We start from the raw sequence: 22980 nt of genomic DNA, 5'->3' as shown, positions 1-22980 counted from the left end.
CATATGCTACCCCTAGCATCCCCGGGAGTGATCCCTGAGCACAGAGCCAGGAGTAAGTCCTGAGCATACACGGATGTGACTCAACATCAGCACCCCATCCCCTCGGAAAAAAAAAAAGAAGAAAAAAAGAAACACTAAGGGACATGACCAAAGAGATAGTGCAGTGAATAGGCACTCTGCATGTAGCTGATCCAGTTTTAATCCCCAATATCCCATATGGTGTCCTGCTAGGAGTGTTGCCTGAGCACAGAGCCAGGAGTAAATCCTGAGCACCTCCTGGTAGGACACTCCTCTCCCCTCACCTCTTCCCCCACACACTCACCAACACTTTCAAGCTCAAGTGCCTGAAACTGATCCTTATCATTCTTCTATCTTCCTTCCTTTAGCTCTGACTTTGGTCAACTGAGTCATAAATAAGTCAAGAATGACTATATGGCTCAGAGAATGTTTATGTGATATAAAGAAGAGCCACAAACAAATGAGATAAATGTGCTGAAGCCACTTAACCTGGCCTGGCTGAAGGAGCTATACAGCCAAAAGGGTGCTTTCCATTGCCAAAGTTTATGGCTCTGCAACTTCACAGGAAGTTCATAAGGATTTCACAGGAAGAGATCACGACAAGAGGAAATGTTCGCACTTGAGCTGAGGCTGGAGAAATGCACAGGATTTGAAGAGAAGGAACAGAGAATGGTCAGTCTGAGAACAGCACCCAGCACAGGAAGGGCACAGCATGTTGAAGGGTAATGAAGAGGAAGAGATGACTAGAATTGTGACTTCAGATCAGGAAAAGAAAAACATTCTGAATATAAATGGGATGGTGGTTTGGGTGGAGAGAGAAAATAAACCATCCCCCCAAACCAAGCATTAACTTCTGAGTTGCTGAATTGGGGGACTAAGAAACTGGATAGAAATTACTGTTCAATATTATGAATAAAGGACTGAGAATGACAATGACTAGTGACCTTTAGGTGCCAGAGATGCCTAGAAAGATGTTGATGATCTCTTTTAACCTTCACATCAAACCTCAATAAGTGACAGTATCATCCTCTCTACAAATGCAGAAACTTAGATTTTGTAAAGTAAGATCAAGCATTCGAGGGCACAAGTGACAGAGTCAGATGGTTTCCTGTCCTATACAAAAGACTGGTTGAAAGGGAGAAGAGAGATTTAGGAAGGAGGAAACTAGATGTGTGTGTGGGGGGGGGGGGGGGCATAAGAATAATGTGGCTATGGACAGAGGTTGGGAAATTAGAAAGAAAACAAAACTGGGAGAACACAAAAGACCAAAGTCAAGGCATCTGGTTTTGTAATCATTAAATCTGAAAGTGGTGGCAGAAGTATAAACAGAAATGTCCTTTGCCAAGAGTGAAACCAACAGGATTAAGGCTCCAAGGAGATATGAAGAGATGAGAGAGCTGGAGGGAGGGAGGGAGAGGGGGAGAGAGAGAGAGAAAGAGAGAGAGAGAGAGAGCGCAGAAGGGAGGGAGAGGGAGAGGGAGGGAGAGGGAGAGACAGAGAGAGAGAGACCAAAGAAGCTTTGAAGCCTTAAAAACTTCAAGCAAAATAAACCCAAAGAACCAAAGAAATCCATACCAAAGTCATCCTAATGGAACTTCTGGGATGGGCGGTAGAATAATGAAAGCTGCCAGAAAGAAGTAAAATGCATCACCTATAGAAGAAAACAAGTTGAAAATGATAACAGATTTATGAGCTGAAACAATGGAGACTGAAAGGAAATGATACAACATTTTTCAAGTGCTGAGAGAAAACAATCAACACGGAATTCTCTATCCAGGGAAACTATCCATTTGGGAATGAAGGAGAAATCAAGACATTCTCAGATAAATAAAAGCTATGAGAATTTGTCATCAGCAGACTGGTCTGAAAAAGAATGACTCAAGGAAGTGCTCTAAATAGAAAGGGAATAAGAAAAGAGTCGGGTAGTCATAAGAGTCAGTCATAGGAGTCAGTCATAGGAGAACGTAGATATCAGACGGGGAGATGCAGAAGAGAATGGTGATGAAAAGCCAGGGCAGACAGTGCACAAATCAAACCAAACCAACCAAAACAAGAAGAGAAGAAACTTCCTAGGAAGTGCAGGGTAGGCTAGTGTTGCAATTGTCAGGGAGTGAAAGGCTGGTCAAAGTAAATGAGTAAATGTTCTTTTCAGGATGCAAGGAGGAGGAGGAGTAGGAGGAGAAGGAGGAGGAAGAGGAGGAATAAGAAGAGGAAGAGAAAGAGGAGGAAGAAGAAGGAGGAGAAGGAGGAGGAGGAGGTGGGGATGCAGAGGGCCCCTCTAGAGGCATAGGGTGAGAAGTGTGGATGGAAGGCAGCTTGAGGTTACTAACTAGCCAAAGTAACAGCAGCCAAGAGAAGCAATGAACCTAACATTTAAAACACTGAGCTTCAAACTTGAACTCCACGACGTCTAGATGTGTCCTGGAGAAGTCACCTCACCTCCCCAAAGCTCAGCTCTCAAGTCACTAAGATGGAAGTCATCAACACAGGATCTCTCCGCCTTCTTCCCAGTTCCCCTGAGCACTTGAGTATCACCGGCATATAACAAGATGGTAGCCTGGTTAACACTCAGATCAGAAGGCTCTGGTGGATGAGGCTGAGATGGGAAAACAGGATGTGAATGAAATATAGTGGCGGGAATGGGAGGGTGTGTAAGTCATCATTTGCAGCAGAGACCAACTCATGTCTTGAGACAGTGGAAAACGATGATAGTGGGAGACTTCTTTATTTGCATCATAAGTTTTATTCCTAAAGTGGGAGACAGATTCCTTCCATCCCCAAAATGAATCACCTCCTGCCCTGAAGAGATTAGGAAGGGTCTCCATTGTCCATGGAAAGGAGGGGGGAAGGGCTGGCACTACGGATCTAGTCTCTGGTTCTCAACAGAGGATAGTTGCCCCCCACTATTATTTCTTTCATCTGTTCATTCCTTTAAAAAAAAAGAAAGAAAAAGACATTACTGAAACAACATAGCACCCAACTGCATCAGGGAAGGTCCTGGCTGGGACAGGCAGGAAGAGGGCCAAGGGACCATCACTGTTTCTGCTGCAGGGCCTCCTTCCTTGCTGCATCTTGTAGTAACTATGTGTCAACTTCATCTATTGGCAACTGAACATACAGGACCATGGGGCCCCAGATGAAGCAGTTCTTCACGACAACATGTGGGGATAATTCTCAGGATCGGTGACACTGATATCCATTTAGTTTGATGTTGAGATACTGATCCACATCACAGAATGGAGCACTCCACAGATGCTGAGGTCATTCTTGAGTTCCTCCACCACGTCCTTGCCCACAAGGGACTTGAAAAAAGGAATAGAAGAGCACGGTGCTCTTGTGGGAGTAGTGGCCAGGCCCGTAAGAACCGGGCTAGGGTCCCCACACCCGAGGCCCAATGAGACCTGGAACACGAGCCCCAGTGGGAGACTTCTTAAGACATCTAAGCAATTTTATCTGCTATTTTCGAAGCAATTTTTTTTCTTCTTTTCATTAACTTACCATTTGTTTACAATACTATAGAATTTCAGAGGCTTAGATTGAAACTTCTGTATATGCGCAACTATCACCACTTCCAACCCAATGGCCCAGTGCCATCTCACCACCAAAACAACCCCCCGAGATGGGAGAGAGCTCAGCAAGAAGACCCACATTCTATCCCTTGGTCATTTGATCATAGCCTGTTGTAGCCACACCCACAAACAAACAAACAAAACAAAATACCCCTGTATTCATTCTTCCCACACTTCTTCCATTTTTCTTGTGATAACCATCAGTTTTCACTGAGTCCATTGGGTTATTGGGCTATTGACTTAATTCCATTGGGTCATTGCCAGTTTGCTTGCTTTAATTGCATACTATCAATTTCAGAACATTAAAGCTTAAAGGGACCCAAGGTATAATTTAATCAAATTCTTTCTCTACTGCCATTTTATGAATCAAGCCCTTTTTTGAAAAAAATAAAGAACCAGCTAAAAAATATCAGCTTTGTGGACACTGGTTTCTGTCTCAATAATTCAATAATAACTTTTGCCTAGGTAGCACAAAAGTCAAGATAAGATGTAAACCAATGAATGTGATTATGTTCCAATAAACCTTTATAGACACCAACACTTGAATTCCTTAGAGTGCTCATAAGCAACAAAAACATTTCTCTTTTAAATCATTTAATCATCAAAACTCATATCAACCATTTTTGTGGAGGGGCTTTACAAAGCAAATATAATGGGCAACAACTGTCTATCATTGTCTGGTTATAAGCTCAAGCTAACGATAGGAAAGAGAGAGGGACGGGAGCGATAGTACAGTAAATAGGGCATTTGCCTTACACACGGCCAACCCGGGTTCAATCCCCAGCATCCCATATGGTTCCCCAAGCACTTTCAGGAGTAATTCCTGAGTGCTGAGCCAGAAGTAACCCCTGAGCATCGCTGGGTGTGACCAAAAAACAAATTAATTAATTAAATAAAGATAGGAAAGAGTTTGAGTTTTGCTCCGGTAATTTACTAAACATGAAAGGTCATCTATGGCATTCAGTCTTCCTGCCTCTGTTCTTTTATAGATGTCTCATTTGTAAAATGTAGATTAAGAGTGCACCTATCTCCAACCATTTTTGTGAGAATTACTGTCACTGTCCTCCCGTTGTTCATCGATTTGCTTGAGCGGGCCCAGTAACATTGCGAGACTTGTTACTGTGTTTGGCATATCGAATACGTCACAGGGAGCTTGCCAGGCTTTGCCCTGCGGGCAAGATACTCTCGGTAGCTTGCCGGGCTCTCCGAGAGGGGCGGAGGAATCGAACTCGGGTCAGCCATGTAGGCTGCGTGCAAGGCAAACGCCCTACCCGCTGTGCTATCACTCCAGCCCTTGTGAGAATTACATGCATGAAAAACAGCTTAGCATAGGATTTGGTTCCAATCCAGCCAAAACAAAAAATAATAGACACCACTTGCTCCTTCAAACCTATGTTCTCCCTTGAACACATCCCTCTCTCTCTTTCTGCTTTTTTCCACTCGAGAAGCCTATGTTCTCTTTAGAACACATCTTCCTCTCCCCTGCCCTCACATCTAAGTAAATTTAATTCAATGAAAAACTTGTCTTGCTTCACACATACACAAAAATAACAATTATAAGAGATCCAAGTAAATTCAAGGGACACAGTTAACAACTAATCCCCTATCAGCAGGGTGTTTGCCTTGCACATGGCTGACCCAGGTTCAATTCCTCCGCCCCTCTCGAAGAGCCTGGCAAGCTACCGAGAGTATCCCGCCTGCATGGCAAGCTCCCCATGGCATATTCAATACGCCAAAAACAGTAACAACAAGTCTCACAATGGAAATGTTAATGGTGCCCGCTAGAGCAAATCGATTAACAATTGGGAGTGCTACAGTGCTACTTTCAATCGCTTTTCCAGTCTCATAGCTATTAACTTGCCTTCTCAAACAGAAATCAGACATTCATGCAGATGCAAGTCAGAGGCACAATGAAAGTCTCCTATCCTCTTGGAATTGTCAACCCAACTCTGAGGTTTCACCTATAGAGATTTATTACTTTAAGATGTTTTCCACTTGAGCTGCAAAAATTCCTTACATATGATTTATTTTTGGTTTTATTAATATGCAATTTACCTACAATTTTTCTTTTCTTTTTTTCCCTTTTGCTCGTGTTTTGGGGGCATATCCCCAGTAATGCTCATGGATTACTTCTGGCTCTGGGCTCAAGGATCAGTCCTGGTGATACTCAGAGAGCCTTAGGAGATGGCAGGATTGAACCCAGCATCCCAGTTTCCTAGGGCAGTTGTGTGTAAGGAGAGCACCCTTAGCTGCTGTCTGTATTATCTCTCCAGTCCCTCTTAACTACTTTAAAAATGCTCTCTAGACACAGAACAGGAGTGATAGTACAAACAAAGGGTAGGGCGTCTGCCTTGCACACAGCCTACACGGGTTCAATCTCTAGTATCCCATATGGTCCTCTGAGCACTGCCAGGAATAATATTCTAGAGTCATTTAAAAAATGAGGAGCCTCACATCCAAAAGAACAAAAGCAACCAATGCTGGCGCAGATGTGGCGAGAAAGGGACACTCCTTCACTGTTGGTGGGAATGCCGACTGGTTCAGGCCTTTTGGAAAACAGTATGGACAATTCTAAAAAAATTAGAAATTGAGCTCCCATTTGACCCAGCAATACCACTCCTGGGAATATATCCCAGAGAGGCAAAAATGTATAGTTGAAGTGACATCTGCACTTGTTTGTTCAATGCAGCACTCTTTACAATAGCCAGAAACTGGAAGAAACCTGAGTGCCCAAGAACAGATGACTGGTTAAAGAAACTTTGGTACATCTACACAATGGAGTACTATGTAGCTGTTAGAAAAGATGAAGTCATGAATTTTACATACAAGTGGTACCACATGGAAAGTATCATGCTAAGCGAAATGAGTCAGAAAGAGAGGGATAGACATAAAAAGATCGCATTCATCTGGGGGACATAAAGTAACAAAATAGGAGATTAATACCCAAGAATAGCCAAGATCAGTACCAGGAGGATTACTCCATGGCTTAGAGGCCAGCTGGGCATTCTAGGGGAAAGGGCAGCTCAGATAGAGAAGGGAGCACCAAAAAAAGGGTATTTGGAAGATACTCCCAGGATGGGAGATGCATGTTGAAAGTAGACTATGGACCGAACATGATTGCCACTCAATGCCTCTTTTGCAGACCACAACACCCAAAAGGAGAGAGAAAACAAAAGGGAATGCCCTGCCACAGAGGCAGGGTGGGATGGGGAGGATGAGGGTGGGAGGGATACTGGGATACATGGTGGTGGAAAATGGGCACTGGTGGAGGGATGGGTATTCAATCACTGTATAACTGTATAACTGAAACCCAATCACAAAAATTTGTAAGTCTACAACTGTACCTCATGGTGTTTCACTAATAAAAATATTTTTTTAAAAAGGGGAGGGGCCAGAGAGACAGTACAGTGAGCAGGGCATTTGCCTTTCATACAGCCGACCCAGGTTCGATCCCCAGCATCCCATATGGTATCCCAAGCACCACCAGGAGTAATTCCTGAGTGCAGAGCCAGGAGTAACCCCTGAGCATGGCTGAGTGTAACCCAAAAAGCAACAAATAAATAAATAAATAAATAAACATAAAAAGTGAAGTTTAGCCAGAGAGATAACAAAAAGAACTGGAGTGCATGCTTTACCTGCATGAGTTCTGGGTTCAATCCCCAGCACTGCATGGTCCCTTGAGGCCAGGAGAGATGTCCAGTACTGAACCAGAAATATCCCTTGAACATACCAGGTATGGTCCAAAAACAAATATGAGAAGAATGAAGAAAAAATGAAGAAAAAAAAGAAAAAATGATGTACAGGATACATGCCACAATGTGAGGAGTACCTGGAAAGTATCATGCTCATTTTTTATGTTTTCTTGGTACAGGGAATTGAAGCCAGGACCTCACACATGTAAAGCAAGTGCTCTCCCACTGGGGGACATTCCCTCCTTTGGAAAGCATGATGGTAAGTGAATACGATAGATAGGAAGTGCTACAAGCTGCACAATTCCATGTATAGGGAAAAGCTGGAATAAAAGAATCCACTAAAATAGAAGGGGGCAGAGCAAGAGTGCAACAGGGAGGGCGCTTGTCTTGCTTGCAGTAGACCTGGGTTTGATCCTTGGTATTCCATATGGTCCCCCAAGCACACTCAGGAGTGGTCCACCAGGAGTGATTCCGGTGCACATAGCAAAAGTGAGTCCTGAGCCCCACCAAGTATGGCCCAGAAAAACAAATGCAGATAGGTAGATTAGTCATTTTTAGGGATGGAAGAGGAAGGAGGGGGGGGGCCTGCTTTGGGGTAGAAAGGATGGCTTTCCTCCTAAGATGATGATTTTTATTTCGTCTGAAACTACGTGGTGACATGGTTGTAGAGCCTTAGGAAGACACGGAAAACCACTCCAGTATGTATTTGTAAATGCTTGAAACAATGAGTTTTCTGTACATTTTTTGTCACAATAAGAACACATCCACCTATAAGGAAGATGTTTGTGGATGCCATGGGCATGACAAGCTCCCCTTTGGGAAGTGAGAGGAAAAGCTTAAGAAGAAAGACAAGATTCACCAATGACCATCTTAGTCCACCCCGTAAGTTTTCAAGAGGCTGACCCTCTAGGCTGCCAAGATGATTTATTCAGAAGATACTTGCTGGGCAACAATTGTGTGCCAAGTGCTAAGCCCAGTTCTGGGGCGGGGGTGTGGGGAGTGGGGAGGGGCAGGGAGGGATAGTAAACAAAACATAAGTATTTCTTAAAATTCTTTCCCATTATCCAGAGCCAGATAAGGAAAAGGCCCCTATCAAATCCTTTTGGGTATTGGGGGTGGAGGGTGTTGTTTGTTTTTTTGGTTTGGGGGCCAGGCCATACCTGAAAATGGCTCCCAGTGGTGCTCAGAAAGCCATATGGGATGCTGGGGATCAAGCCTGGGTCTGCAGTATGCAAGGCAAACACCCTAACTGCTGAACTATCCCTCCAAGAGCTCCTACCTCCCCGCCCTTTTCTTTTTAACTTAAAACTGGGTTGGAAGGGCAGAAGAGATAGTACAGAAGCTAAGGAGTTGAGCCAACCCTGGCTCAGTCCCTGGCGCCATGGAATAAGGTCCCCTGATCACCAGAGGGGGTCATTCCTGAGCACAGAGCTGGAATTGCCAGAGTACCACCAGGTGAGGTACAACCCCCACTCCCAACCCTCATTAAATAACCCAAGTAGAACATGCAGAATATTTATCGTAGTGTCATTGTTTGCAAACCTACAAACTGGTAGCATTTCCTCATTAATTTTCTTTTGTGAGTCAGCCCAATAACCAGCACACTCAACAGTGGGAAGAGGAAGCAAAGTTCTTAGGATCAAGAGAGGGGGGAGGGGCTGGGGGAAGGACAAAAACCCCAGGGAGAAAGGATGGAATTTAGATGAGATCTGTTAATTTGCAACTTGTTATCTTTCCAAAGCTAAATCTCTCCAAAGGACAGAGGAGTGTGACAGCTGTTCACTTCTTTTCAAGCCTTTGCAGTCTAACAATGTGACAGAGCTAGCAACAGGCTATTTTTTCTTTTAAATCAATTCCAAATGATTGGATTATATTTTAAGGATTTTTTTTTTAAGGTTTTGTCTGTGAGGTTTTTTTTTTTTTTTGATCTGTTTGTATTTTACTTTTAGGAACCTCAAATCTCAACCAACTCTAAAGCCAATTCTATCCTTTTTTTTCTAAAGACTTTATGAACTCTCTTGGTCATATCAACTCTCATTTACAACCTTATTCAAAGAGCAAAGTTCTTCCTCAATCTCCACTGTTTACCCTTTCTTCTCTACGGAGTTAAAAATGAATAAATGCACTTTGAAAAACAAACAAGAGTCTGGTCTATAAAAATTCGGGTTACTGTGAGAATATTGGTGTAAATAGTTTGAGCTTTCCAAACTTCCAAACTTCTAGGCCAAACAATAAAAGCATGCGTCACTGCTGTAACTGCATGCTGTTCTCTTTGCACCATTACCTCTGCAGTTAACATATGGTCTAGTCATAATGTCCATGCCATGGCAGGGATCTTTCTTTAAAACAATAGAATATAAGAACTGAAGAGATAGTTCAGTGGGTAGAGCTCTTGCCTTGCATGTGGCCAACCAGGGTTCGATTCCCAACATCCCATATGGCCTCCTGAGCACCGCTAGGAGTGATTCCTGAGTACACAGCCAGGAATAACCCCTGAGAAACGCCGAGTGTGCCCCCCCAAAAAATGTAAAAGTAATAGAGTATAGTAGTGACCACCCAGTTATAAGAAGAAACTGAGGCTCTAAGGAGGTGAGCTGAAAAGAGACCCGAATCTCTTTAAACAGATAGTTGATTTACTGTTTCTCTCTACTTCTTAAGATCTGTACTAAGCACTATGCAAGGCTGTGGTTCTAGACTTTGGAAATCTTCGGTTTAAAGAAAACTTGAAAATGAACACAAACGGTATTAACTGCTTCTGAAATGTGGAAGCAACCAACCAGAGGTTTTTTGCATACCAACATCATCTAGACACTTCAGAGAGCACTTGGGTAAATCAAGAAGAAGTTTCCTTTTTTGGAGGTCAAGAAGGACTTCCAAAAGTCTGGATAACTAAAATGGGGTGGGAGGTGAGGGTTGCGGGGTGGAAGGGGGGTGGCATTGCATTGCAGAAGAGAGAGTTGTTCTGTAAAACTTCCAGAATGGCAGGCACTCACTTGAGAGTGCAGTGCACTCAGGACTCTATGGAGGAAGTGAAGAGACAAAGCAAGGGGAGCTCCCTGGGTCTTGGTAAGCAGGAATGTCAAGTTGGTTAACTAAAAAGCAGGGTGGGAGCCATGCCCATATGAATGAAAACCATATAATCAGACCTCAAGGCACGCCCTGCTGAACAGAGGCAAATGCAAGTTGGTGGCATGCCAACAAAATGTCATTAAGAGTTGAGTCATTAAATGGCAATTCAATACCAGTCAACCCATGCAGAGGCTCTTCCCTGTGAAGGTTTATAGCACCCCCCCAACCCTCCCCCCAACTTATAAAGTCAGTCGAGGATTGGCCAAAAGAAGAAGAGTTTCTCATGTCCATTTGGCTCTCCATTTTATACTGAGCTCAGAGTCTTAACAAAACCTATTGCTGGGGCTGGAGTGATAGCACAGCAGGTAGAGTGTTTGCCTTGCAAGCAACCAACTCGGGTCCAATTCCCAGCATCCCATATAGTTCCCCGAGCACCGCCAGGAGTAATTGCTGAATGCAGAGCCAGGAGTTACCCCTGTGCATCGCCAGGTGTGACCCAAAAAGGAAAAAATAAATATTGCTAAGGAACAGGGAGAATTTAGCCCAAATGACCAAATTACACGGCGCCAGGGGGCCAGGTGGTGGGTGTGACCCCCGCCTACTGGAATTTGGAGGATCTGGGTGGAAGATGTTCGACTCCAATCCGAGTAGGCTTGGAGGTCTCGGCCCCGGAACCCGCGTGGCTTTGTCCCTCTGCCAGTACCTTCTTGTATGCGGAGAGTGGTCTCAGCATGGTGGTGGCTGGTCCTGGAGGTCTTCGGCTGCCGGAGCCCTGGTCAGGGCGGGGAGGAAAGCTCGTGTAATCCCATCAGCGGCCAAGACTCAGAGACTATAAAATCCAGATCCCGGACGAGAACAGTGCAGTCTTCTGTCCCCGTGCCTGGGTGTTCCTTCCCGGGACCCCTTGGAGGGGAGCGGGTTGAGCTTTCCTCCCCGCCCCGACCAGGGCTCCGGCAACCGAAGACCTCCAGGACCAGCCACCACCATGCTGAGACCACTCTCCGCATACATGAAGGTACTGGCAGAGGGACAAAGCCACGCGGGTTCCGGGGCCAAGACCTCCAAGCCTACTCGGATTGGAGTCGAGCATCTTCCACCCAGATCCTCCAAATTCCAGTAGGCGGGGGTCACACCCACCACCTGGCCCCCTGGCGCCGTGTAATCCCATCAGCGGCCAAGACTCAGAGACTATAAAATTCATATCCCGGAACCGCGCGGCCGCATTTGCGGCCGCGCGACATCTTATCAAAACCTACTTTGGACAAACTTGCAGGCTATCGAATGTAGCCTGCCCACAGGGCAGAGTCTGGCAAACTCCCCGTGGCATACCAAATATGCCAAATACCAGTAACAATGATGGGTCTCATTCTCCAAAAGAGCCTTGAATATAATCTCAGGGCTAGGATGAAAGAGACGTTACTGGGGCCTGCTCGAGGCAATCGACGAATAACAGGATGATGAAATGAAATGAAATGACCAAATTAATCCAGCTGTTGGCAGAAAAATCTCAAAAGAACTTCAAACTACGGATGCTTCCTGACATACCATGTCATTCCAACCACAGTCACTGCTTTATTTCTCCTGCCTCATCTCTCTGCTCTGACAGATGACTTCCAACACCCTGCCCATACAGATATGTGCCATTTCGAATGCCCCCACTCCAGGCAGCAGCTGAATTGACTAAAATGTTCCAGCCCCAATCTTTAACTTTCTAAGACCCCACCCCCACTTCCAGAAGCATCTCATCACTTTTTTTTTTTGAGATCTCATTCCATGACAAATGTTGCTTCACTCATCTCTTCCCAGGTAGAAGGTGAGTTCTGTGCAAGTAGAAACCTTCTCTCTTCGTGCTCCTGACGCCCAACCACTGTCCACACAGCAGCTGCTGCTGTAGAACAGTCTAGGGAGTTAAACAAATGAACGGCTGCACGCAAGACTGAACAGATCCACTCAATCACCTAATGGCTGAAGAAACGGAGGTCCAGCCAGCTCCCATGCCCAATGCTCTGGTTTGACTTTTATTGTTCAGCCTCAGCGGTCAGTGTCTGCACTTCATAGGGCAAGTGTCAGGCTCCCCAGAGGATCAAAGGCTCACATCTAATTGCACAGGTGTGAGTGCCACGAGGTCCGTCGTTCAGGCATAGCTGCTGCCCATCACCTTGGCCTCTCCAATTGCTTAATCCCTCTTCGCCATAAATGCTTGAAGTATAAAATGAAGTATTCAGCTTCTGGGGTTGCTAGGTGCCCGCCCGATGTAACATGGGGTTAAAGTCGAATCTCTGCATTTTGACAGATGTCTGTTCTATGCTCCATCTACCTTGCAACTATCACAATAGCCCTAAGTTCATCGGTGTTTATCCTGCAAACATTAGGAAGAAACAATGCATTTCTCTAGTTCTCTCAGCGGCTCAAAGACTGCCTCTCAGGTGTTCCCCAGAAACTGGTATTGCTCTTTACCTGGTATAAGTGACCTCCTTTGAAACGCAACCAGCTATTAGAGCAAATGATAATGTCTATAGTCTGAATTCCTTCTACTCATAGAGAAGATGGCAGATCTGAGAGGTACCTTCTTTCTTATAACCAATATTATTTTTATTAAAAATTTTAGATGATAAAATAGGAGGTACCCGGGCTCAAATTACTACTAGATTTATCTGTACCTCCTGCAACTGAATTATGAAAAATTTTAAATGGTACAAACACTATCTTCTGTAAGTTTGACTCAAAATGAAATCTGAGGGGCTGGAGCAAGAGCACAGCAGGCAGGGCATTTGCCTTGCACGCGACCGACCTAGGTTGAATTTCCAGGAACCCATATGGTCCCCCGAGCACCACCAGGAGTAATTCCTGAGTGCAGAGCCAGGAGTAACCCCTGTGCATCACTGGGTATGACCCAAAAAGCAGGGAAAAAAAAGGAATCTAAACAGCCGTATTCTTTGTTTTCAGTTTTTCTTGTATTTCCTTCTTCCTTAAAGCCTTGGCGCATTCATCTGTCTAGCTTACCCCTTGCTCAGATAACCAGTTGATGCAACACTTCTAAGTTACCCTCGCAAGGATACAGGATGAACACCTGACAGATCAATCTAGCAGACACTTATTACTCTCATTTTATTTTGAGAGATAGAAAATTGACCTTAGCCCAGATGGTGCAACTATCAAAACATAAATAAATAAAACAACAAGTGTAGAAATGGACATAATCAAATAGCTGCAACCCTTTCAAAGCACGTACAGATGGACAAGTGAACAGAAGTCTGTTCTGCAGGGGAAAGCCGAGCAGACTCGGAGAAATTTTGCATGAGGGTGCCTGCCGAGGGAGAGGAAAAATGAAGGAATTAAAAAAAAAAAGTCAGTGGTTTCCCCCCTCCTCCCATATCCAAAAGTAGAGCGTTCCTATGACACTTTTTGTAAGCCCAAGTGGCGGTAAGCAAAGAAGCAATTAGCATTCGTTTCTATGGAAAATGTCTTTAGCATTCCCAGACCCTCAAAATAACCTACTGGATCATACCAAGTGACATTTAAAACCTAAAATAACAGCAACATAGAGTAAAAGTAAGCAAAATAAGATACGTACACAGTCTGTATTACTGTGGTATGACCACTCCCTGCCTGCGAAGCCCACGACCTCTACAACCAACATGGAATACTAGTTTCACTTTTGTCTCTTGCCCTAAAAGCAGAACTCCTCTGCAGACTTTTTTGGGGGGGGATAGGGAGTGGTTGGGGGGTGAGGGTTGTATCTCACCCTGCAGTGCTCAGAGACTACTATTAGTGCTTAGGAGTGACTCAGGGAACTATAGGTGGTGCTTAAGATCCAAAGGGGTCAGCCACAGTTAAGACAAACAACATGACCCCTGTTCCAATCTCACCAAATTTTTTGCAGAAAATGAAAACAGGTGCTAAGTAGGTTTTTCTCAGAAGCAAAGTGACTGAACAAAACTTTTCAGAATGCAGGAGTGCCCGTGCTCAAGTTACTACTTAACGTATCTGTACGTCCTGCAACTGAATTCAGTAAAATTCTGTGGAACAGATACTCTCACATGAGGAAATATTAAATGCATACAAACACATAGACATGGTCCTAATAAATCTATATATTATATCCAGAGTCTCCTGTCCCTGTGCCTGGCTGTCCCCACCTGGGCCCCTTGGAGGGGGGCGGGTTGAGTTTCCCTCCCCGCCCAGAGCAGAGGCTGGGCAGCTGAAGACCTCTGGAACCAGCCACAGCCATGCTCAAGGCCACTCTCCACAAGCCTCACACATGAAGAAACCAGCAGAGGAACCCAGGTATGCAGGACCCGGGGCTGAGATCTCCAAGCCCGCTTGGATCGGGAATGGGCCTCCTCCACCCAGATCCCCTATCTTCCAGTAGCTAGGTGTTACACCCATCAACTGCCTCCGGTGCCATGTAATCCCATCAACGGCCAAGATCCAGAGACTATAAAACCAAGCTCCCTCTTATTGTCTAGTTCTCACTCTCAGAGAACCCGGCAGGCTACTGAGAGAATCCTGCCCGCACAGCAGAGTCTGGCAAGCTCCCCGTGGCATATTTGATACGCCAAACCCCAGTAACAATGATGGGTCTCATTCCACTGACCCTGAAAGAGCCTCTAATGTGGCACTTGCTAAAATCTCGGGGCTAGGACGAATGGAGACGTTACTGGTGCCTGCTAAAGGAAATCAATGAACAATGGGATGACAGTGATACAGTGATATCCATTATTTCTGAGTTGTGAGCATAGTTGTATTAATGCTATCACGCTCTCTTCATAAACTCTTACAAGAAGGAGATAACTTAAGCTAGTTCCTTGTACCTATGGCATATGGGTATCTCTTTTCACTATTTTAATACAGCAGCTACAAAGTAGGAATCAAGAATTTTAGATTTCAAATGAGGTTGATTCACATCCTAGCTCTGCGACTATGAACTACATTATCTTGAGCCATATACTCATCTTAGTTTCAAGTTCCTCCTTTGTAAAATGGGGATAATTATAGTTATCTCTTAGATTTTATGAAATTGGGGGCTATTGAGTAAAGTGCTTATCTCCCAAACAGGCATAATGGATATCGAAAAATCGCTGTTACCAGTTAGGGTCTCTGGAACACAACACCAGATTCAAAGAAAATAAAAGAAAATTCCACAGGTTCTAGACACTGCCCTTGATATTTACCAAAACTGAATATATCTACATCGCTCTGATTAACTTTTGTTTTCCTGTTTGATTTTGTTTGTTTTTTTTTTCTTTTTCCCTGATAATCATCTAGTACAGAATCGCACTGAAGTTTCCTTCTTTGCTTGCGTTTCTTCTAGCAGCTGTGCGTTAGAATTAAAGGGCCAGGATTCAGGGCTCTGTTTCACCTTGGTTCACCTGCTCACCTGGGAGAAAATGCCAGACACTGGTTACATCTTAAACCAAGAGGCCAGTCAATCCAGCTGATTGACTCTTTCCTGCTTCCCCTGGCTCTCTGGGTTCTACAAACAGAGCTGAGCTAAGTCTGGGCTCGTTTGAAACAAGCCCCGAATGAGTTTCAGTTGTGCTTTTGCTGCCTCTCCTTCTGCACCCTTGCTCCCCGGGCTCGCTACAGATACACCCGCTGCACAAAAGCCAGATGAGCAAATATTGCTTCTGAAGTGGAGACAGGTGAAGTGCCTCCTTTCTTCAACGCCTGGCTGACATGGAACAAACGCTCGGATTTGTGCCTAGTTCCTTGAACCCTCTCGCTCTGTGACTCCTGTTTTCCAACTGACCACCATATATTGTTCGCTTCTTCCCGGTTCTTCCCATTCTGTGCTGACTCATCTCTCACTTTTTTTTTTTTTTTTTTTTTTTGCCATTCTAACTCCACTCCCAGCACCCGTGCTTTTGCTCTTTGGATTGCCTGTCCCGGGACCATCCACCCATGCTTTACCTTCTTGCAACTTTCTCTGGGTGGTCCACTTGCTCCCCTAACCATAACCTTTAGAATATGCACCATCCACCACCTGGCTAAGATGGCTGGACAGATAATGGGCATATCTCTTCAAACTGGGTAAATGCCTTCCCAGTGACTTTATACTCAAACACTGCATATGGCCTGCCTTAATTTCTTCTTGGGGCTGGCACGATAGCACAGCGGGTACGGCGTTTGCCTTGCACACAGCTGACTGGGGTTTGATTACCAGCATCCCATATGGTCCCCCGAGTACAGTCAGGAGTAATTCCTGAGTACAGAGCCAGGAGTAACCCCTGCGCATTGCTGGGTGTGACACAAAAACAAAAAACAAAAAAATTTCTTCTTTGTGGGAGGCAGAGAGGGGGCTACCCTCAGCATTTCTCAGGACTGACTTCTATCTCTGAAGTCAGGGATCATTCTTCGTGCAGTACAGGGACCATATAGAGTACCGGCAATCAAATCCAGGTCAGCCACATGCAAGATACCATCACTCCAGCCCCATACGTTGACAATTTCATCTCCTATTGTCACCTCTTACTAAAACAGAGACTGGTATTTTTATAGATAATGTTATGTTAAGTATGTGCCATCACATTAAGAAAGTAAAACTGCCTATTAACTCTGATCAGCATGCACACAGTTGAAAAGACCTTTTGTTAACAATCAATACTAGAAGCACTTGGTAACACTCAAGCAGCATTTTTATTATTCCTTTTTATTTTAAAAGGCCCTACAGGTCTCTTCTAAAAATAAGTTATGCCTGGCTCCAGAGCATCGGTTCTTACTCACTCCTCTACCCCCTTAGTGACGCTAGGAAAGACACCACTTTCCCCCAACCTCCAACCCCCATTTCTATGTGTCAAAGCTGCCTGCTACTTACAAAATCATTACCACTAAACACACTAATTAATTTTCAGGAATCAATACAGCAACGGCATATGTGCATGGTACGTGTGAGTGTTTGTATCATTTAACACCCTGTTTAGATGCACCCAGTCTGTTGTTAAGGGTAGAAAATCAAAAGGAAGAGCAAGGAGTCTGCTCAAGACCAGATGGTAAGCTCTTGCTCACTCACCATTCTCCTGAGAACCATCATACTCTCGTTGACCAAGTTAATACTCTCCCTCCGTTGGCAAGCTTTCTGCTCTTCCCAGGAGATGGTGGACTTGTCTAGTATCCAAGCTGCATCTAGTATTGATGCTCACATGGGCATCAGTCCTTGGACCATGAGGTTACTGAATGCCTGTCCTCACTGGGGAAGGGTTGAACCCTGAGCTTCCTAAATGCCCATATTGACATTTTAACTCCCATCATCTCCAATTGTCTCCTTATGAGGAACTAGGATCACTGCATCTATTAGTGAAGAGTAAATCATCCAAGGATGGGTCCCTACTCAAGTACTCTCCTGACACCTCTTGGCCAACTGGGCTAGTAATTAGTTCAGTGTGAGGTTCTGAGAAGGCTGCCAAGGCCCTGCAGAGCTGAGGATGACACAAACCACTTCTACAGTGCTCTGGGCCCTCCAGGGCTGCATTTGTCAATACTCAGCGGATCATGCAGAACTGGGAATGAAGGCAGGGTCAGCCACATGCTACACATGACTTTTGACCCCTGTCCTATCTCCCCACTGCAAAAAAGGTGACATCATCATGCCTTGAGATAGCACAAAAGGTCAAGAAACATCCCTTGCATGCTATTCAACACTGTTAGGGTCCCCCCAACATTATTAGGAGTCACCTGTCAGCACAGATCCAGGAAGAAGCTTTGAGCATCAATGGCCCAATCCTGAAACTCCCCCACCAAAAGTTTTTTTTTTTAACTAATGACCCATAATAGGGCTATTTTTCACATAGGGAGAACTTCACACAGGTGATCAAGAAGGAAGAGATCTGAGAAACACGTTCATGCCCAAGGAATATCAAAGATTACCAGCAACTCCCCAGGAACTAGGAAAAAAAGCAGAGAATATATTCTTTCTCACAACTGTCATAAGGAACCATCTCTGCCCCTACGCAGATCTCAGACTTCTAGCCTCAAGAACAGTAAGACAATAAATATTTGTCATATAAACCACCCAATTTGGGGTACTTAGCTATGGAAGCCCTGTAATACTAATATATCACTTAACCTATGATTTCCTAAAGGATAAAGATAAAATGTCTTTCCATTCACCTTGCACAACAGGAAGTACAGATGGCTTACGTAGCTGTTTAATGATATTTGCTAAATGCAATCAGGAAATATATGGCCCTCCATCCCCCTCACCTCCCTGCCACACTCTCACCCATCCATCTCACACAACCATGACTAGCTTTTATTTATCTCGTCCTCAGATGGATTACATGGAAAAAAGATGGAAATTTGTATAGAAAAAGTCATTCTAATCTTCATACTTCAGTATTTCTCAATCTCAATCTTTCTTCAATCAATTCCAGAATCACACCCGCATACTTTTCCCTATTTTACGATAAGAAATAGTTATTCATTCAAGAACAAAGTCTCAAGCAGAATTACATGACACACCCATTGAATGTGATGATATAGTTGACAGATTCTCATTAACTGCATGTTAAGTGAGGCAGACACATAGCTGTGATTAGGGATGAGTTAGCCCACCTTTCTTGTGACTTTACTGAACTGGAAGTGAGTGAAATCACCTCCAAGGATAAGGAGGGCAAGGAAATGTGAATTACATAGACAACCAATCTATTAAAGACTCCAGAGCAACTGGAGATGTTTTGTGAACCCAAAATAATGAAATAAAAATGAATCTATTCATGTTATCATATATATTTATCTTTTACATGATAACCCAAAATAATGAAATAAAAATGAATCTATTCATGTTATCATATATATTTATCTTTTACATGATATTTTCCAAAATAAATTAAAAATATAGGGGCCCACTAAAATGTATAAAGTTCCTTGTCAGTATCCAATCTCAAACTTGAGAAAGTAAATGTGAAGGAATGAAAGTTCTGGAGTGACATTCTAAAGTAAAATGAGAATTCAGAAGTACATTACGCACTTTTATTATTTAACTGACTTCAGATGATTCTAGAAAAGGAAAAAGCACTAAGAAATGGAAAAGACAGGTTGGCAGGTTACAAAAATTGAAAATTATAGCTGTAACCATGCTCTGGAAAATACTCTCTGACCAAGCTAGACGTTGATTATTGAACCAACAGCTTGCTTCTATAATCATAGTGTGTCTATAAACCCTGTTGATATGATATATTTGTTTAACTATTAACCTCTAGCTTTCTTGGAGTTTCCACAATCTGAAAAATGTCTAAAGGTATGATATATATAATACATTCCACTCAGCTACTTATTATAATCATAAGCAATAACCACAGCATATAGTTTAACTTTTCTTTTTTTTAATTCTGAGAAAACACTAATAAGGTATTTTAAGTTCCAAATATTTTGCTAGAGCACCATCTCTCTTCTCTACTCTAAAAAAAATTATTCTATCTACATTTGTCTTTCATTGGTGTCCCTGGATGCCAGAAAGTAAGGTTCTAGGGCACAATGTCCTCATCAACTCAAAAAACATTGATATGGCACACTTTTAAACACTTTCCTAATCTCCCTTCTCATCCATAAGACTCTCATTGTGTCTCTGCTTAGGGGGTTGTAGGATTCTACCTGTATTCTCCCCTTTCCTTACCTTTGACTCAGCTACAAACTCCTCAAGCACTGAAGGGAAGAGAAGAAAATGAATTTATACTTATGTTTAGCTAACACAATACCTCAATATTGTAACACAGTAGCACAGTGCCTCAAATCCAGAAGTGCACTCCATATCTGTTTATTGAAGGCCAAGCACTAGTCAGATCACATCATAGATATATATCATTAGATAAGTATATATAACACGTCGAACAGCCCAATGGATGTGTGTCAGTCTCTCCATTTGGCAGGTGATGAAGATTAAGAGATTAAGGAGATTTTCCAAGGCTCTTAGATAGTAAGTGGAAGACTAAAGTGGAATGCATTTACGTGTACTTCCACCCAGCACACCATCTTAAACATAACAATCAATTAAGAATGTCTTTGTTGGGTGTTTAGAAGGTCCGCTCGGGATGGGAGATGCATGCCGAAAGTAGACTATAGACCAAACATGATGGCTATTTAAAACTTGCACTACAGACCACAATACCCTAAAGGAGAGAGAGAGTAAAAGTGAATGCGCCTGCCACAGAAGCGGAGAGGGAGGGGGAAAGGGAGGGGAATGGGAGGGATACTGGGAACATTGGTGGTGGAGAACGGGCACTGGTGGAGGGATGGGCATTCAATCATTGTATGACTGAAACGTAAGCATGAAAGTTTGCAAGTCTATAACTGTATCTCACGGTGATTCGTTAAAATATTAATTTTTTTTAAAAAAAGGAAGAAATAGACATGCACTTCAGCACTTGGGGAATTATAGTTTTGCTTTTAAGGTTTTTCCATTGTCTTCATACTGGTGTTGGTAATTAGTGAATGGAATGATTTGTAGGAGTATTGATATTGTTGGTTGGCATATTGTTGGTTGGGAATGACATCTTGATGAGTGACAGATGAGAGATTAGAGTATCAACCCTGATTAATGTTATTTTATTTAACTTCTGGTTGAGCTTCAGCTATCTGAATACCTATTAGTTGTATCTGCTGCATCCTCAATTAAAAATTTGGACTTCGAAGGAAAAAGAAAAAAAGTATGTCTTTGTTGGATTGATCTGAACAAACCTCTTCTCCAAGTTCTCTCTTTAGATTATGTTCAGAATCTTCGGAATTGTATTTTCAAATGGCAGAGGAGTTTGGAACTTATAAAAGAGTAAGTAAAGGGGGAGAGGATGCTTGTGAAGTTTTCAAATATCACAGAAAGGCTGTGTCTGCACATTCATTGGAAAAGAATTCTCAGACTCCTTATTATTTTGTTTCCACTGGTTCTTGTGATTCTAGCCTTACCCTTTCTCTAACTCCCCCCTCTCGTGTGGAACTGGAGGAGGGCGAGTAGAAAGGAGTAAATATACCTTGGCAGTCAAACTCCACACCTTCTGTTCCCATCATTTTGGCATGGGATCATGGGAAGCAATCAGAAGAGTGGCTGGACTGTTCAGCTTTGGTTGGAGAAAAAAGGACAGAGAATTCACTGTAATAAAAGGAAATTCGTTTTCTAAACTCTCACCTCTTTGACCACAAAAAGAAGTAAGGCTTCTTCCATACTGTCCTGCACAAAAAGGAAGAGTGAAGACATGGGTTTGCTCACAATTTCAAGGAAACTGTACTCATTACATTTCCATAGTAACAGCCAGGAAGAAAGGAAATCACTAAAGCAGGAAGGGGCGATGTTAGTCCTCTACTAACTTTGATGCCAAGCTGAACCTATTACTTCTGCTTTAAATAAAACAAGTGATCTTGGACTTGTAGGGAAATAGATTAAGTTTGGGTGTCCTTGACTATCACTCTTGACACAATTAATAATATCAATGTTCATACTGGGCTGGAGCGATAGCACAGCGGTAGGGCATTCGCCTTACAAGCGGCCAACATGGCCGACCCGAGTTCGATTCCTCCACCCCTCTCGGAGAGCCTGGCAAGCTACCGAGAGTATTCGATATGCCAAACACAGTAACAACAAAGTCTCCAATGGAGACGTTACTGGGCCCGCTCGAGCAAATCGACGATCAACGGGAGGGACTTTACCTTTACCTTTTTAATGTTCATACTGCCATTTAACATTTTCTTCCTTTCTGTACAGACCACTATCTGTCAGTATTAGACCGACCGTAAATAGCTTCCTTCATCCCATGGAGACTATGTCTTTGGAATTCATCCTTAACAGTCAGAATGAATCAGAGTCAGTATTCTATGATCAACAGAGACTTAGTGGAATATGTGAAAAGGAACTTCTGTGTCAGAAGACACAAGAGAGATTGATGTATCCATGAATGACATTCATGATTAACAGAGTCAGGAAAACAGGAATATATCCTATGAAAATTTGGGTATAGCCCTCTTCATTACCAGCTCCAACAATACTTAAATTTCTGCCAGAACCTTCTCATGGTTTTACCTCTAACCCTGAACCTTAGGTCATGGGGTTTTGTAAGTTTATTATGGATTCACAGGTCAAGTGGACTAGCCAGGATTTTGGGTCCCAGTGTCAGAAAGACCTCAATGAATACTTCTGCCTTTTCTCACCAATCTAGACACCGAAGGCAAGTTCCTTAATAGCTTCTACCTCAGTTTGCTTAGGCACTGAATAGGGAATTAGCAGCTCATTCTGTTAGTCACTAAGTACATTCCCTAAAATACTGAACAACTCCTCAGCCATGACCATCTATAAAGGAAAGCGTTAGCGCTTCCAGTTATGCAGCTTCAACTTATCTCATTCCAGCTATGGCAAACAAATCGGAGGTCAGCCATCCAAAACTAGCTATCTTCATGCAGCTTGTTCTGCTCTTCTTGCCCTTTAATTTCTGAACTTTTCCTCCTAAATGCATGTAATCCTCACCACTAAAGGAACTCTAAGCAATGGGATAGTCATACTCCAAAGAAAAAGGAAACTCCAGTGATGGGTGGGAGGGGGGAATAGGGAGGAGTTGTTATGGTCAAATGGCTTTGTAAAGGATGACAACCAGAAACCTCTTTGGGTAAGAGGGGCTCTGTCTCAGGCCAGCGTGCTAGCACAGTGGGTAAGG

At 43.5% G+C, this 22980-nt stretch overlaps 1 protein-coding gene and 1 pseudogene across 1 annotated transcript in view; both read right to left on the bottom strand.

Annotated features, from left to right (window-relative positions):
• MAP2K6 (mitogen-activated protein kinase kinase 6) overlaps window positions 1-22980 on the bottom strand; it is a 151163-nt gene that overhangs the window by 116449 nt on the left and 11734 nt on the right. The gene's annotated exons all lie outside the window — the stretch shown is intronic.
• On the bottom strand, window positions 3052-22003 carry LOC130035840 (U6 snRNA-associated Sm-like protein LSm2; annotated as a pseudogene).

The sequence above is a fragment of the Sorex fumeus genome, unplaced genomic scaffold (assembly GCF_029834395.1).
Source record: "Sorex fumeus unplaced genomic scaffold, SorFum_2.1 ptg000063l, whole genome shotgun sequence".
In the NCBI taxonomy this organism is placed as follows: Eukaryota; Metazoa; Chordata; class Mammalia; order Eulipotyphla; family Soricidae; genus Sorex; species Sorex fumeus.
This window is presented reverse-complemented; position numbering and strand designations above follow the sequence as displayed.